Raw genomic sequence first — 14,949 nt, 5'->3', positions numbered from 1 at the left:
AGATGGCCCCCAAAGATCCCCACTTTCTGGAATTCATACCCTTGTGTAATTGCCCCCTTTCCCTTGAGTGGAAGTTGAACCTAGTGACTCACTTCTGCTGAATAGAATATGGCAAATTGATGGGATGTCACTTCCAAGACTGGATTACAGAAGACTATGACTTCCATCCATTGTGCTGGCACTCTTCTGCTTTCCCTCTTACTTGTTCACTCTGATGAAGTCAGTTGTCATGATGTTAGCTGCATTATAGAGAGGTCAGGTGGCAAGGAACTAGGGGCTGCCTCTGCCCAACAGCCAGCAAGGAACTAACGCTGTCAGTTCAATATCCCGCCAGGAACTAAATGCTGCCAACACCACTAAGTAAGCTTGGAAGAAAATCCTGTCCCAGTCAAGTCTTGAGATGAGATCCCAGTCAATACTTTGCAGTTTTGTGAGAGAATCTGAGCTGGAGACCTAGGAAAATCAGGTCTGGATTCCTGACCAATAGAAATTTTGAGAAAATAAATGTGTGCTGTTTAAAGCTGCTAAGTTTTGGGGTGATTTGCTACATAGCAGTAAATACCTAGCATACTGCCTTTTAAGTTAACTTTCATTAACAGAGTCCTTTTGGTATCCCGATATATCTAGGTGGGATTCATGATTTGCTTATTGTAAGCCACATTTTGCACCTAGAAAATAATGTTTTAGTAATATTCATTAGAACTGCCTGGGGAGGGAAAGCTGTGATTCCCACAAGCACAAGAACATATTCATTATTTCTTCTCTACCTATTCTTCCTAGACCAGCTTGGTTCTATCCTCTAAAAACCTTCCCAAATTCCACAGCACCCTCTTCTGACCTATATAATTTAGCTGTTGGTTGTTTATTTTCCTGCATTTTCTCTATATTATTACACATTTGTCAGGTTGGACTATATTATTTTATGATGTATTGACTGTGACTTTATTTAGTTCCCTGGGCCATGAAGGTAATTATGAGTTACTTGGTTACTACTCTTGGAAAGAATCAAATAGCTTATCTGGACTCATTGTTGATTTCATGCTCATCTGAGTACTTCTGTTGGGTTATTACTACCTGGTCAATTGATGACAATCAGCAAAACAAGCCAAAATACCCTGTCACTGGAAGTCTCATGAAACTAATGCTCATTTTTGACATCAAGATTACCACAAGACGTGTTTGTTATGAATATAAACCCATATGAAATGTAATACAAATTGTTCTCTGGACAATAGCCATAGTAACGGGGATGTGGCTATCTGATTCTTTCTAACATTAACAGTCAGGGTACTCACTATTACTTAGTATATGCCCAGGGACCCAACATGAAGTCACTGCTGCTACACCATAACACAGTCCAGTCCAGCCGTACAGACGTGCAATAAGGGAGACAATGTACGACTATAAACAACCAACCGCTGACTTGTAGAAGTTGTAGTGAGGTGCTCTAGGAGTTTGGGAAGGTTTCTGAGAAAAAGAGGACTGAGCTGGTCTGGGAAGGATGGGTAGCGAAGAGACAATGAATGTGTTGCAGTGCTAGGAAACAATTTCCATTTTCCAGGTGGTTCCAAAGAATATTTCTTTGGTCCTTGAAAGAGGTCGTATAAGAAAAAGTGAAAAGCAATTCTTCTGTCATCAGCTCAGTGCCCTTGGCCTGGAGATGTCACTGGTCCCAGTGAGTGGCTCTTCAGGGAGGAGGCAAACCTTATAATTATGTGGGGTTGTTGCATTGTCTTTTCTTTCCTTTGGGCCAGGTTATGCCAGCGATCTGGAGGATTGCGCTTGGGAAGGACGTGAACATGACCCTGTGTGTCTGGGTGCGTAAATGTTGCTAAGAACGGGCATTTGGATGTGGTAGGCTGGAACTGCTGGAAAATTAACCACCTGGGAGCAGTTCCTACCAACAAATGACAGCAGTGGGTGCACAGATTTCTCGACTTCCTCACACCTAGGTTGAAGCAGCACGGTGCTGTGTGTTCTAGCCTTCCAGAGTCCTCCAATGGAATTAAGCTCTGGGCACCCAGACTGGGAGCGGGCTCGGTAAGGTACCCTTTATTGGCCAACTTATGCACCCGATTACTGGGGCTTCCTTCAGCTCTGAGATAAACCACCTGCCCTTGAATGCTTGCCTCAGATCGTACTTCTGGGGGAAACCAAAGTACACTGTGCGTGTAGGGATGCATGTAGTACACTGTGCCACATGTACCCTCTCAGGAAACCCCTTCCATGACTCCTGCTCAGAGGTGGGAGCTGATTGCGGAGGTGACCAGCACAGTGCTGCTGGCAACCTCATAGGCTCTGTCTGTCAGACCCTCATGCCTGATCTGCTGCCAGTAGCCAGGGCTTTAATAAACTGAGCAAAACCCACACAGTACACTTATCACCACTTGCAGGTAGTCTAGCAAGAAAAATATGGTCTTCGTTTCTAAAACAAACAAATCCCATTCCCACTTTGCCCTGTCAGCTTTGCTCCATGTGGGAGCTTCACGCTGTCAATACTTCTCCTGGGTGAGTAGCCTGCAAAGGTTCGAGTCTGAATGATTACCCCAAAGCAGGAATTGTGGCATAAATTTCCATGTGTGCAATACACATAACAGCTTGCGTTAAATGGACCCTAAACATATGGCATTGTTTTCTGTATTTTCTAACACATGGGCAGTTTCTCGTATCTTAAATCAACTGCATATGAGAAGATTATAGGGAAATCTTCTTGGAGTCTTAGCCACCAGGAAATAGATTTGATTTGCTTAAATATTTGGGGTGTGATAGATGATGAGGTCAGAAAGGTATCCAAAGACACCTTTCATATTGTCACGTGGTAGCCCAAGGCAAGACCAGGGCATGACTTTGGAATCAGCTGCTCTCTGGACCTGGGCTCAGACCCTCTTCTCTGACACAGGCTGCAGCAGAAGGCAAGCAGAGCCATGGGAAGTGAGCTTGATGAATAGGGGTTGAACAGCCGAGAGCCTCTTTTGCGTGTTACTGACAGGGACCAATGAGTCGTGGAGACCATCTCTCTTCCTGTGCCCCGATGTTGCTTTCATTTTGGATGGATTGTAACCTGTGTATAAGCTTATGTCACCTGCTTAGGGGCCACGAGATAAAGTCCTTAGAAGCACTCCAGAGTATATAGAATGGGTCTGTTTTCTACTGACCAGATTCCATGTAGAAGTGGGGTGAGGACCCATTCTGAGTTTCAAGACGTCAGATTGTATTTTCCCTAAGAGACATCGATTTTACTCACTTCTCAGACGGCTGTACCAAAAAAGGTAGCATTATGCCTGTAGGACACCAGTTCTCTGCAGGGAATGATCAACGGGGAAAGGAAAAAAAGCAGCTCATTAGGCATTTCTGCCCTGAGCAGCTCACTTAACCTTGTCAGGCTTCCCAAATCACAACCTGCTGTGCTGTCCTTGTTACTGAAATGGGCCCACCTGTTTCAGTGTGCTGCCCTCCTTGCTCGTTCTGGGGCAACAACTCTACTGGGCCCACAGTTGGCCTCTAGGAGACCCTGAGGATCATGGTGTGGTTAGAAGCTTTATGGGCTTCGGGTATTTTTGGGCTTGCTCTGCCTGCTCCCTTCTTCATGCCCCTCCCCCAGTATTGTAATGCCCACATAGTTAAGGGTTTAGAGAGGGACATTCATACACGGTGTTACCTATGATATCTCTTCTGAGACAGGCATCACCAATCTGCAGGTTGGGCTGGGGTGGGGTGGGCTGTCTACTATAGAAACCAGGCTGCTGAGCATCCTTCTGGGGGAAAAGGAGGGAGCCCTTCCAGTTGGTAAGAAAGTCCCCAAAGTTCATGTGCAGATATGTGACCAACGAGCCCCCAACCCGAGCCCCATTTCTGTGCCAGTTAGGGGTTCTTCTCTGCACCTTCCCTGCTCCACGCTGCGCTGCCTACTGGTCACCCCTTTCAAGGCTGTGAATTGAGCTTCCCTATATAGAAACTTGAGGACAGGGCACCCAGGCTGTGGGGACAAAGCCCCAGAAAGCAGTTTCCAGGCTCTCGGCCTCACATAGAAAGGTGCTGCCTCGGGTAGTAAATGGCCATCAACTGTGATCAGATGGCCATCAGCTGTGGCTAGTTGGCCGTCAGCTGTAACCCGTAAGCCATTGGCCACTAATATAAGTGCTGTGGCTACGCTAGCAGAAGAAATGGGGGCTAGCAAGAGCGGATTGCAGAAAGGCGGATGCCGCTGGTGAGAATATAGTGATATGACTCCCCTACTTATGGCTCCGTGGGTGTTCCTTTTTGGCCTCACCATGTTCAGTGTTCTTATTTGGGGAGCGGGAGCTGAGACCCCGCAGGCCGCCCCGCATGACAAATGGTGCAGCGAGCAGGGTCCCCCTGCAGGGCACAGGCCCACCCCATTTTATCTCTCCAAACCTCCCTTCCTCCCTCCAGGTTGTTGTGGCCAGAAAACAATGATTCTATAGCCCCTTATGTGGAGGAGAAGGGAAAGAAAAAGGAAGAGGTCTCTTGGGCTGGAAACATATAACGTTTTCTAAGTGACAAAGAGTGGCTTTCTGAAACCAGGAAAGAGACAGTTTTCCTCAATGGAAAGTTCATGCAATAATGCCAGCCTTGGGAAAAGCAACAAGCCACGCAGGAAGTGTGTGTGGGGTGTGGAAGCTGGGCAGCCCTCATGTTTGACTCTAGCACTTTCCAGCTGTGTCTCTAAGTCTCTTTCCTTCTTCCTCTGTGGTGAACTTAATTTTGATCATCTCACAGAGCTGGTGTGAGAATTAAAGAAGCCCAAACAGGAGAAGCAATATACAGGATAATGCGAGAGACACCTATCACGATGCTTAGGGAGTTGAAGTTCATTGCAGAGATGCCCAGTGGGGGAAGAGGACGTGCCTTGCACGGGGCCTGTCCTCGCTCCTCCATCCTCTGTGTCCTGCCGGCTGTCCCTGTCCCCCAGCGCCGCCACCCCACCTGGGCTCACCCGCGCGGGCTGCAGTTGCGCGCGGCCGCCTCTAGATGGAACTTTCTCACCAACAGAAGGCCGGGCCGCCGCTGCCCCCGCGCGGGGCGACCAGGGCGTCCCTCCGCCTCTCGCCGCCGCAGGTGCAGGGCGCCCGGGCGGTACCTCGTGGGGAGGGCCGCGGGACTGTGCACGTCAGCCCGCCGAGTTTCCGTGAGCTCGAGGCGACGGGAATCCCGAGGTTTCCCTCCGAAACCCACAGCCGCGCGGCGCGGGTCACCAGGAGTTCCTGCGGGTGTCCGCGGCTCCTTGAGTCAGCTCAATAAAATGACGGTGACTGTGCCCGCCCGCGGGGCCGTGTCGTGTCCAGCTCGCGCTCCGGCGGCTCGGTGGAGGGCACCCCCGACAGCCCGCGGGGCGAGGGTGAGGGAGACTGGCGCCCAAGCCGCGGGGCAGGACGCAAACTTTGCGGGGGGACCGCGCGGCCGCCGATTCTGCTCTGGGCATCCCGGGGGAGAAAGCGTGCGGCGGACACTTGCCATCTGCCAGGTGTTCTCACAGGGACCCTTGTCGGAGCTGTGCTCGGGAACCAGGAGCCCCGGCTTGCGGTCCCCGACTCCGTGCTCCGGGTGGGTGGCGGTCGCGCGGCGCCTTCCCGCGTGGGTCCCGCGCTGGGCGGGCAGTGGGAGCCGCTCAGCTCCTTTCCAGCCATATTCCTCCTTCTATGCACCCGCTCCCTGCCTCTCTCCCCCGTCCCCGCCGCCTTTGGGTCCTCCCTTTTCTGTTGGGGGCGGGATGCTGGGGGTGATTTTAAAAATCAGAACGGTTGACATTTCTGGTCCCCGCGCGTCGCGGGTGAGGGCGGAGGTGATGATGCGCGGAGGGGAATCCGCCGAGCGTCCCTCTCCGCGCCCGCGCCCGGGCAGCTCAGTGACAGCGACATCCAGGGGCTCCTGCCCCCCGGGGTTCCCCCTCCCGTTTCCAGAGGTGACTGGTTGGCGCGAAGCGATTGGCGACTCGGGGCGCGATCCCGGCCGCGGCTCCCCGCGCCGCGCCGGGTGAATGGCCGCGGGCGGAGGATCGGGAGGCGCGGGGCGCAGACCAATCGCGGCCGCCGGTGGGAGTATTTGTTATTCACATGGAAGAGACTTGGCGCCGGCAGGGCCAGCTCAGCCCCCTCAGCCCCGAGACCAGCCACAAGTGCGGCTGCGGCGCTCGCCTCACGCGGCGGCGGCGGCGGCGGCGCTGACATGGAGCTGCGGTGTCCCCGCCGGCTTCCTCGCCGCGCCCTCTGCGGGAGCAGGGTAAGGCTCGCCGGGCGCAGCCCCGGGAGGAGCGAGCGAGTGCCCCGCGGGAAGAAGCCCCCGCCCCAAGTGCCGCAAACGCCGTGTGGGAGGAAAGGGGACCCCCGCACCCCCGCCCGGCACTGGATCCCCTTTGCGTTTTCTTCCCCAAACCGTTCAGCGCACAGCCAACCAGGGGCACCGTTCCTTCTCGGATCACTTTGGCGATCTGCTTTTCCTGGGCACGGGCCACGGCCTCGCACCCCCGGGGGCTGGGAGAGAACGGGGGGCGCGGGGCTGGCCGGGCGTTGGCGCTTGATTGGGTGTCTGTTGATTTTACGTGGCAAAGAACAAGGCAGCCGCCCCTCTCGTCGTCCCATGATTGCATTCCAGGGAAGGGGTTCAGAAAAGAGGGAGCTGAGCTCGGGACTTCCAAGGCTGGGGGATGTGATCCCCCAAAAGTTTAGCCGGCGAATGGGAGCCTGAAGGGCGAGGGAAGGGGGCTGGCGCCCAGGTCGCTCCGCGGGCGGCGGGTTTCCAGGCGCCCCCCCTCGGCTGGCCCGCCCCGGGTGACCTCCCGGACCTGCCGTGGCGGAATCCGGACCTGCCCGCCGACATGACGAGGTACCTCCGTTCTGCGACGCTAACTACCGGGAGGGATTTCTGAAGTTAGGGCTGCGCTGGGGGAACCCCGTGTCCCTGGGCGTGGGGCCGGGCCATGCGTGTCTCACCAGGACCCGGGAGGGTGGGGGTCGCGGCAGAAGCCCGGCGGCTGGGGAGTCCTCGAGACCCCGCGTCCCCTCCCCGCACCGCGGACGCCTGCCTGGAGTTTGCGTTCTCCGAGTCGGCGCGGCGAGGCTGGGGTTTCCGCGCCCCCCTTTCGTGGCTTTCGGGAAAACGCTGGAGTTCCGTGTCCTGTTGGGGGCGGGGGGAGGGGAGCAGGAATGATGTCGAGTATCTTGAGTTTAAGAAGCAAAGGCAAATGCGCCCAACGGCTCCCCCCAAGCACCTGCGGCCCGTCTGGCCCCAGTTTCGCGCGGACCCGCGCGGGGCGTGGGCGCTCGGGGCGGCCAGGTGCGGTGGGGCGGAGGCTGGATCCCCGCGCGCTCCTGGGCGGCGCAGGCAGATCCCCGCGGCGCGGGAGACACGAGAGCCACCAGGTGCTTCTCCCAAGGCCCAGGTCTCTCCTGGAACCCGGGTTCAACAGCTGAAGGAACCCAGAAGAGAAAGGAAGACGCGGTGGAGAAGAGGGGAGCGGGCAGGGGTGAGTGGCTGCGGGCTGACACAGCCGTAGGGGGAGAGACCCTCTGCGCCGCGCGGGGAGCCAGCCCATCTGCTCTGCCAAACAGCTCGGAGATCCCGTAAGGTTCGTACAGTTGGCGGAAATATAACAGACTCTCACACACACCCCCCAAAACCCGTCTGTCTGACGCGCTCTCTTAGTGCAAATGAAAGGCAGAGGGACGTGCGAGTCACTCAACTGCGCAAGACGGCACCCTCACGCTTCCTTGAAGATTGTTTTCCCCGGGGCCCGAACTGCAGAGCTTGGGGTCAGGTGTCTGCGGCCGGGGATGGCTGGAGTGGAAACAGACCTGTTCACCAGCTGCAGAAACCCAAACCTCGCAGTCCTCCAAGCGACACGCAAGTCCCGCCCTGGGAGGGAATGCCGTGTTTGCCATTTGGGGTGATCCTTTCCCACAGACCCGACGGCGTGGGAGTCTCTCTCGCGAATACTCAAGAGTATACTACTGTCTCCACCACTTACCCCGATTGAATACAAATTCTGCCAAAGGACAGAACTGGAAATCAGGGTTGGTAGTGCAGATACAAGAAAAATCATAAATGGGACAAATGCATTCCGATGATAGCGTGTATTTTGCTTGAAAGAAAAAATAAAAAGAGAAAAAGAGCCACCAGCAGGTAGATCTTGGATAAACACTTGACTGTAATTTCTATTTTCCGTTATGAAATTGTTTGTCAATAATTGCAAATGGCTACAGAAACCACTTTAGCATACCTTAGCCACTTGCTTGTGAATAATGTCTTGAAAGATCTCTGGAGGACACAGAATCGGCTGTCTGAAACTCATTGCCTGGTGTTTGAAAATGTGTGGTTTGATAATTTTGAATAGAAAAGCCATATTCATCAGGGAAAAATGAAGTAAGAGTTTTAAATGCAGTTTTCCCATTTCAGAGTCAACTATAGGTTGTATCATACCTGAGATAAAGACAGAGAATTCTTGCTTTAAAATCTGGGACTTGGGGAGAAATAGCTGAGGGGAAGCTCTCTAGGAGAGGATTTACCCAGAATAAAGAAAAAGATGCTGAGAACACAGCTCTATTGTGTTATTTAGGCTTGATTTGTTCTATTTGGTTTGTGTTAGCTAGTTTTGCCTGACCATGAAAATTATCACTACTTGAATAATTCTAAAAACATCTAAAACCAAAAGGAATAGATAAAAGGAAGAGTTGAGCTTCAATGAGTTCAGGAGAAAGTTAGAGATCTGGGGAGATGTGCTCCATTTAAAGTTGGCTGGGCAGGTTGGAGCTGCTACAGGGCATGTTTAATCGGTATTTATGTAGCAAACAACCAGCTGACATTCATGTTGATAATCCAATGCCAATCTTTGTGTAAGAATGTTCCATTGTCTTCAGGGCATGAGGCACTGTACACACACACTTCTGGTAGCAATGATGCTTTGCCTTCCAAGTTTCTTTCTTACTGTCTCCTTCCTGTAGTTAGAATGCCCAACATGAAGAGATCCTTGCTTTAGTCTGGGGAGTAGAGTTGCTCTGTCCCAGTGTCTTAAAAAGAAGATGCTGCCTGGATTTATCTCTTAACTGGACTCAGCTAAGACCTGGCCCATCTCCATGCCTGTTGAATAGGCTGCCTTTCGAAGGGTCAGGAAACTGTCTCTGTTTTCTTGTCCGACTTGACTGGACATTACCAGACTCACACATGCATTTTGCTCAGGAGAAACAGTCACTCGCATTGTTTGAGGAGAGGATGTGAACAGAGAGCCAGCCGGGACATATTGTTTCCATCCTAAGAGCGTGTTTTCTGTCTGCTAGGAATTTATATCCCTTCCTTCCCCTTTCCCTTCTTCCCTCCCTCCCTCCCTCCCTCTCTCCCTCCTTTCCTTCCTTTCTTCTTTCCTTCTTTCCTTCCTTCCTTCCTTCCTTCCTTCCTTCCTTCCTTCCTTCCTTCCTTCCCTCCTTCCCTCCCTCCCTCCCTCCCTCCCTCTCTCTTTCTTCTCTCTCTCTCTCTCTCAGCTCAGAGAGGTGTTTTCTTTGATTTTCATACCTACTTGTTGCTTTGACAAGTGGTGACGAACTCACTGACTAAGGACCTTGAATGTGATGCATTCTGATGCCAGGAGCTGCCTTCTGAGTGGTGGGCCCTGTTGGAGTGATTTAAGGGGCACTGCTGAGGCTCCTGATAATTCCCTTCTTTGGCATATTACGTTGCCAGTCTTTACCATTATTAGAGAGCTTTCTTTGGTAAAGAAATTATGGATCTCCTGGAAATTATCTTGTAAATGCAGATGTTCCAACTGGGGGACGACAGTATCTTCTGGTTTTGATACCTGTTAAAGAATCTACTCACTCCTTGGGGAGGGCCAAGGTAAGGAGAGAACCAGGTCTTAAGATTATGAGCTGTAGGACACATCAGTACTGAGACAGGGAGGACAGCCAGGTCTGGGGGATGGGGTGGGGGGGTGGGGAGGGAGCAGGTGAGCAGAAGTAGGAAGATGCAGGAGACGCCCAAGAAGGATATGTGGAGATTATTGAGCACCTGTGTTCCCAGTTTCATACTTTTCCAGATGAGGTTATGCCTAAAGATAGAAATCTGCTGGTTGTTTATTGGCTAACTTTTCCATGGTCAGGTAATGACTCTTAGTTGTAGAAACTCTGTATTATATCCTGCATACAACTTAGGAAGGTTTCCGATTGTCCTCTTTTCACTGCAGAAGAATATCTTGTCACCACTTCCTGCAGTAGCCCCTTTGATGTTCCAAGCGTTCATGATCTTCAGCCACCCAGGTCAGATATTACTCTTCCATTGACTTTTCTTCTGTGTCCTTCCCAGTTTTCCTTCGATATCCTTCGATTTCTGGGACACATGACTTGTTAAGCTCTGATCAGCCCTGAGTGTGAAAGGAAAGTGTTTTTTTTTTTTTTTTTTTCCTCTTCAGGTCTTCTAAGCACAGTACTCCAGCAAAATATTTGAGTTCTGGGATTGGTTGTTAACCTAATAATATCCCTGTACGTTCTTATAATACTGGCAGTTTATAAAGTACCTTTGCATACATTATTTTATTTCATTTCACAACCGGGAGAGGTGGCCAGAAATCATTCCTCAGTTTAGAAACAAAGAAACTGAGCCCAGGTTAAGTGACCTGCCCAATGTCATGTAGTGAGTACTGGGGGAAGTGAGGTTAGAATCAGGGACTTCTCGGACGCCAGGTGCCCACACTCAGCGTCCGTATTATCTAATCAGGGTTAGCTCGATATCTATCATGTTGTCCTGCACCCAAGGGATGTGGAATCACGGAAAGAATGTAGTAGCAGCCGTTCCACATCTGAATTCTGGCTCAATATTTTAGACATATTCATATAAGATTTCTGTTTTTTGGTTTCTTTTTATCTCAAATAGGGGCTGTGATATCAACCTCATAGGTGTATTTTGCGAAGGAAATGAGATAACATGTGTTAGGTTCTAGGTAAATTGTAGGCAGTCAATGAATGTCGGATTTACCCCCTGTCCCTCTTCTTATATAAGTCATACTAAAAAATAGCTTCTCATTACTTTAAATTTGGTCTGTTTATGCAATAGCAGTGTTATTGAAAAAAAATTGGGCAAATTGAATTCCACTAAATCAGATTGCATTTTAAATGCACAGGGGATTTAGCTATTTAAAGGAAATCTGTAGTGAATTCTTTTGCGATGCAAATAATCACTTTCTAATTTATCTGTTTAGTCAGTTGAACATCTCATGTATCAGATTTTCTTAATATGGGGCTTTCTTGTACAGAATAGCTTTCCTCATCTTCTCTCACTCATGGGAAAAAGTCCCTCAGCTTACAAATAAAATTAGTTATTGTGTTCATTTGGCAAAGCTTTGCTCTAGTGTTTGAGCATAGTCTCATATTCCCTTATTATTCAATAATAGAATCTCAGAACGGGAAGCTGGAAGATACCTTAGACATCACATGGTTTATCTCGTTTCTCAGATGAGGAAATGGAAGCACACAGAGGTAAAGTGACGTGGTCAGTGTCGCCAAGCTGTGGCTATCAGACAAGGATCCAATTCCAGTCCTCCATTGCCAGGGGAAGGCTCTGTCTGACCTATCCTCACTCTGTTCCCAGCAAGATTCCAGAGCCAGGCACACATGTTTCCAAATAGGAGATAATAGGTGACTATCATGCATTTTCTAAAACAACCCAAAAGAGCGGCAAGTGTGAGCGCTTTCAAGGGAAAACTGCTGGATTTGCAATTTTGTGAATTGATGACAATATTCACCTTAACCTTTTTGTTAAAGAACTGAATGGAATCCAGCACAGGGATGCTGTTTGGCCTTTTTATAGGAAAAATAAAAATGACAATTTTTGGCTAATGGTATTCTTCAGTGAGGATTTTACCATGTCATGTCTTTTTTTTTTTAATTAAAGTTTATTAGCATGACCAAAAACAACAAAAGAACAAGACAAACGAATGAGAAACAAAAACTATGTCACGTCTTATAAGCACTTGCCATGGCCATGACAGACCCTCATAAATCCTATGTTGGTGGGTTTTTCTCCCTGACATCAGGCCGGCGAGGAAACTTGATGTGAAGTAGAGGTGTTTGGAAAAACTGTATTTAATATTCTCCATCCTTTGAGAGATTCAGAGATCACACTGCTCTGGAAATGCCCCCAGGTTGTCCCCTCTTAATTAGTATATTCATTTTCTTAAAGAGCTGACCATTGAAGATGTACACAGTTCTGAAAGATTTCAGTGGAGGGGCAGCGCTGGGGTCCTCACGTGTGCTCCCACAGCCGGTCTCTGCAGCGCTGGGGGCTTTCTCAGAGGACAGGACCCACCTTGGGGCCTGAGGATTTGGACTGTCATGCCACTTACTAGCTTAGGGCCTGGGGCCTTGCTCAACCTTTCTGAGCCTTCCTTTCTTATTTATACAAGAGCTAATAATCCGTGTATGAAAATTCAATAAGATACATTGAATTTCATTACAATTCAGTGTAAGGCATTTGAGACTTTGGTACAGAGAAGGTGCGTAGGAAATAAAAAGGAGCAGAATTCAGGGCCCTGACCCCTGGAGGAGCTATCCTTGTCACTGGACTTTCAGGAAACGGCTAGAACACTGTCAGGGAGCCACAGACTCAAGTTCCAGTGTGTGTGTGTGTGTGTGTGTGTGTGTGTGGTGTGTGTGTGGGTGTGTCTGCTCTCCAGCAGACCCAGGCCAGCAAAACTGTTAGGTGCTGTCATTTACTTAGGACGGGCTGGGAGGGAGTGAAGCGGAAGGGCTTCCCCGGCTCAGGCTAATGGTTAGGCTTTCTCCAAGGTTGAGGAGCCCCTCCTGTGGGCTCAGAAACACTTCACGGCCTCTGCTGCCCTCAGAGGTCGATCTCAGGAGTGCAGCAGACCTCTCACCTCCATGAAGAAGTCCCTCAGCACCAGTGAGGTTTGTACCAAACCCCAGAGGAAGCAGGTCAGTTTGAGAGAAAAACTCTTCTAGTTCAAATCAAGCACAGAAGGGGAATTGGAACTACTGGGTTTTGTAGACCCCAAAAGACATTATTTCTTTAAAACTGATCGACTTCAACTGGAGTCGAAAAGTTTAGATTAAAGCTCCCAAGAATTGCATGAGAGCAAGAGAAGCAATGTAAGATTGTACAATGAAACCGATTTTATGTAGTTTTCTACACACTTTCAAATATATTTTCCTTAGAATTTAAAAGGGAAACAACCCTCCGGCTTTCAAGTCTGTGATTTTTATGACACTGTATCAGATTTTGAGACAACCTCAATATTTCAATATTTTATAAGTAGCTCTGATTTTAATTTTAAAGTGACAGAATTCAGTGACAACCTCACCAACTGGGCAAACATGGAGAAAGTCGCTCTGCTTTAATGGGACATAAGTTGCAGACTAGATCAGTGATGGTAGTTCCTGTTTACTGAGCTCTTACCCTGAGCCAGGTGCTGTGTGTACTGTGTGGCAGGTTCTGTCACCCCTTCACAGGCAAGAAAACCAAGCTTTAGGGAGGTGATTGGCCGCTGGTTGTATGTTGTAAAGGAAGGATCTTAAGCAAAAATTCAAGTGAGCTGTCCAAGAAGGAATAACCAAAATGAACCTCTCGTTTTTTATTTAAGGGCGTCCATCCACAAAACACAACTATTTCCTGCCTCACTGCTATTCAGCCCCCAACCTTCCCTTACTTAAAGCTCTAAACAGACCTTTGAGATGCTAAAGAAACTAAAAATTATTGCAAACGTGAATACTTTGAAAAGAACCTTAATCTTATTACTTCTAGGACTGTACAGCAAGTAGGTAAGGATGCTTTGCTATTAACAGATGGAGTGTCTTTATGTTTGTCTATAATTGAAAACTGTTTGTTCTCTGTAGTGTTTTAAATACTTGGGAGGCGGCTCCGTGAAATGAAGAAAGGCTGGTCTTTGGAGAACAACAGGTCCCCTTCCTTTCCCCCATACACAGTCCTCCTTCATGTATCTGTTTATTTTGTGCTCTGTCAGAATGGTTATGCGAAGGGTCAGCCTAGCCATTGGACCTGGATTGAAGTTCTGAATTGGTGGTCAGAGTTAATGAGGTTTGACTGTCTTATAACTGATCTTCCTTGTGAAACTAAAACACACTCCTACTTTCCTTACTACGTGGTCGGTGTAATTTATGATCCATCTCTTAGATGGTTTCATCCAGAAAGTCAAGATGACTTTCTAAGTGTTTCCTTTTGCAGAATGCCTGAGGTTAGGCTGTTGTTGAATCACAGATTTTTTTCTGAAGGAGAAGCAGCTGCCGCGAGAACTGAGTGTAAGGGAGTATCAGTCAAATGGTGAGAAAAGTCAGAAAAGGACTATGTATTTTGGGTCAGGAGAGAGGAAATCTAGGACGTAGCCTGTGCTAGGAGGCAAGGACTGCTTGTCACAGGCAGAATGGAACAATCTCAGCAGAGCTGGCCATTGGCTGCGTCTCTGAGTATCGTCCAGGTGAATACTCAGAAATCCAGGCCAGTGGACTATGACCAGTCCCCTGTTCTAATCTGAAAGTGACAAATGTGCAGCTTCCTCTGAATGCTCTTGGACATATGTTCAGTTGTCTTCTACGGAGGCACCATCCTTTCCTTTGGGACGGGGAGGATGGGATGAAAATTTCGTGAACTGGAAATTGAACAAGTGAAAATAAACGCAGATGTTGGTTGGCTAGGGCAGAAGAAGATTGTCCAAATTTCAGGTTTCAAATCCATAGCATGTATGTACACACACACACACACGTTAGAAATGAGCATTAGATTAACCACCCTGCCCAAATATGTTGGTGCTGTTGATTTTCTTAATTGTATGTGCGTTTCAAATATGAGATTCCCTTATGTTAAGTCAATTCTTGGTTTCCGTTAAATCTTCTCAAAAGCCCTTTGAAAGAATCTCATAGAATTCTTTAAGAGCGAAGGTCCTAGAATGAACTTTTTTTCTATAGATGTGCTTGTAGA

General features: G+C 49.1%; 1 protein-coding gene across 2 annotated transcripts in view; it reads left to right on the top strand.

Annotated features, from left to right (window-relative positions):
- The first annotated feature begins 6,134 nt into the window (after positions 1-6,134).
- The window catches only part of GRM8 (glutamate metabotropic receptor 8), a 707,399-nt gene continuing 698,584 nt past the window's right edge, over positions 6,135-14,949 (top strand). Inside the window, exon 1 of one of the 2 annotated variants that reach the window (XM_081038725.1) lies at positions 6,135-6,240. The gene's annotated coding sequence lies outside the window, so the exon portion shown is untranslated. Of the gene's footprint in view, positions 6,241-6,609; positions 6,844-14,949 lie in introns of those variants that run through there. The other variant, XM_081038726.1, reaches the window with a different exon arrangement.

Source organism: Rhinolophus hipposideros (genome assembly GCF_964194185.1).
Source record: "Rhinolophus hipposideros genome assembly, chromosome: 25".
NCBI lineage: Eukaryota > Metazoa > Chordata > Mammalia > Chiroptera > Rhinolophidae > Rhinolophus > Rhinolophus hipposideros.
Note: the sequence above shows the minus strand (reverse complement) of the source record. Positions and strands in the feature narration are given on the sequence as shown.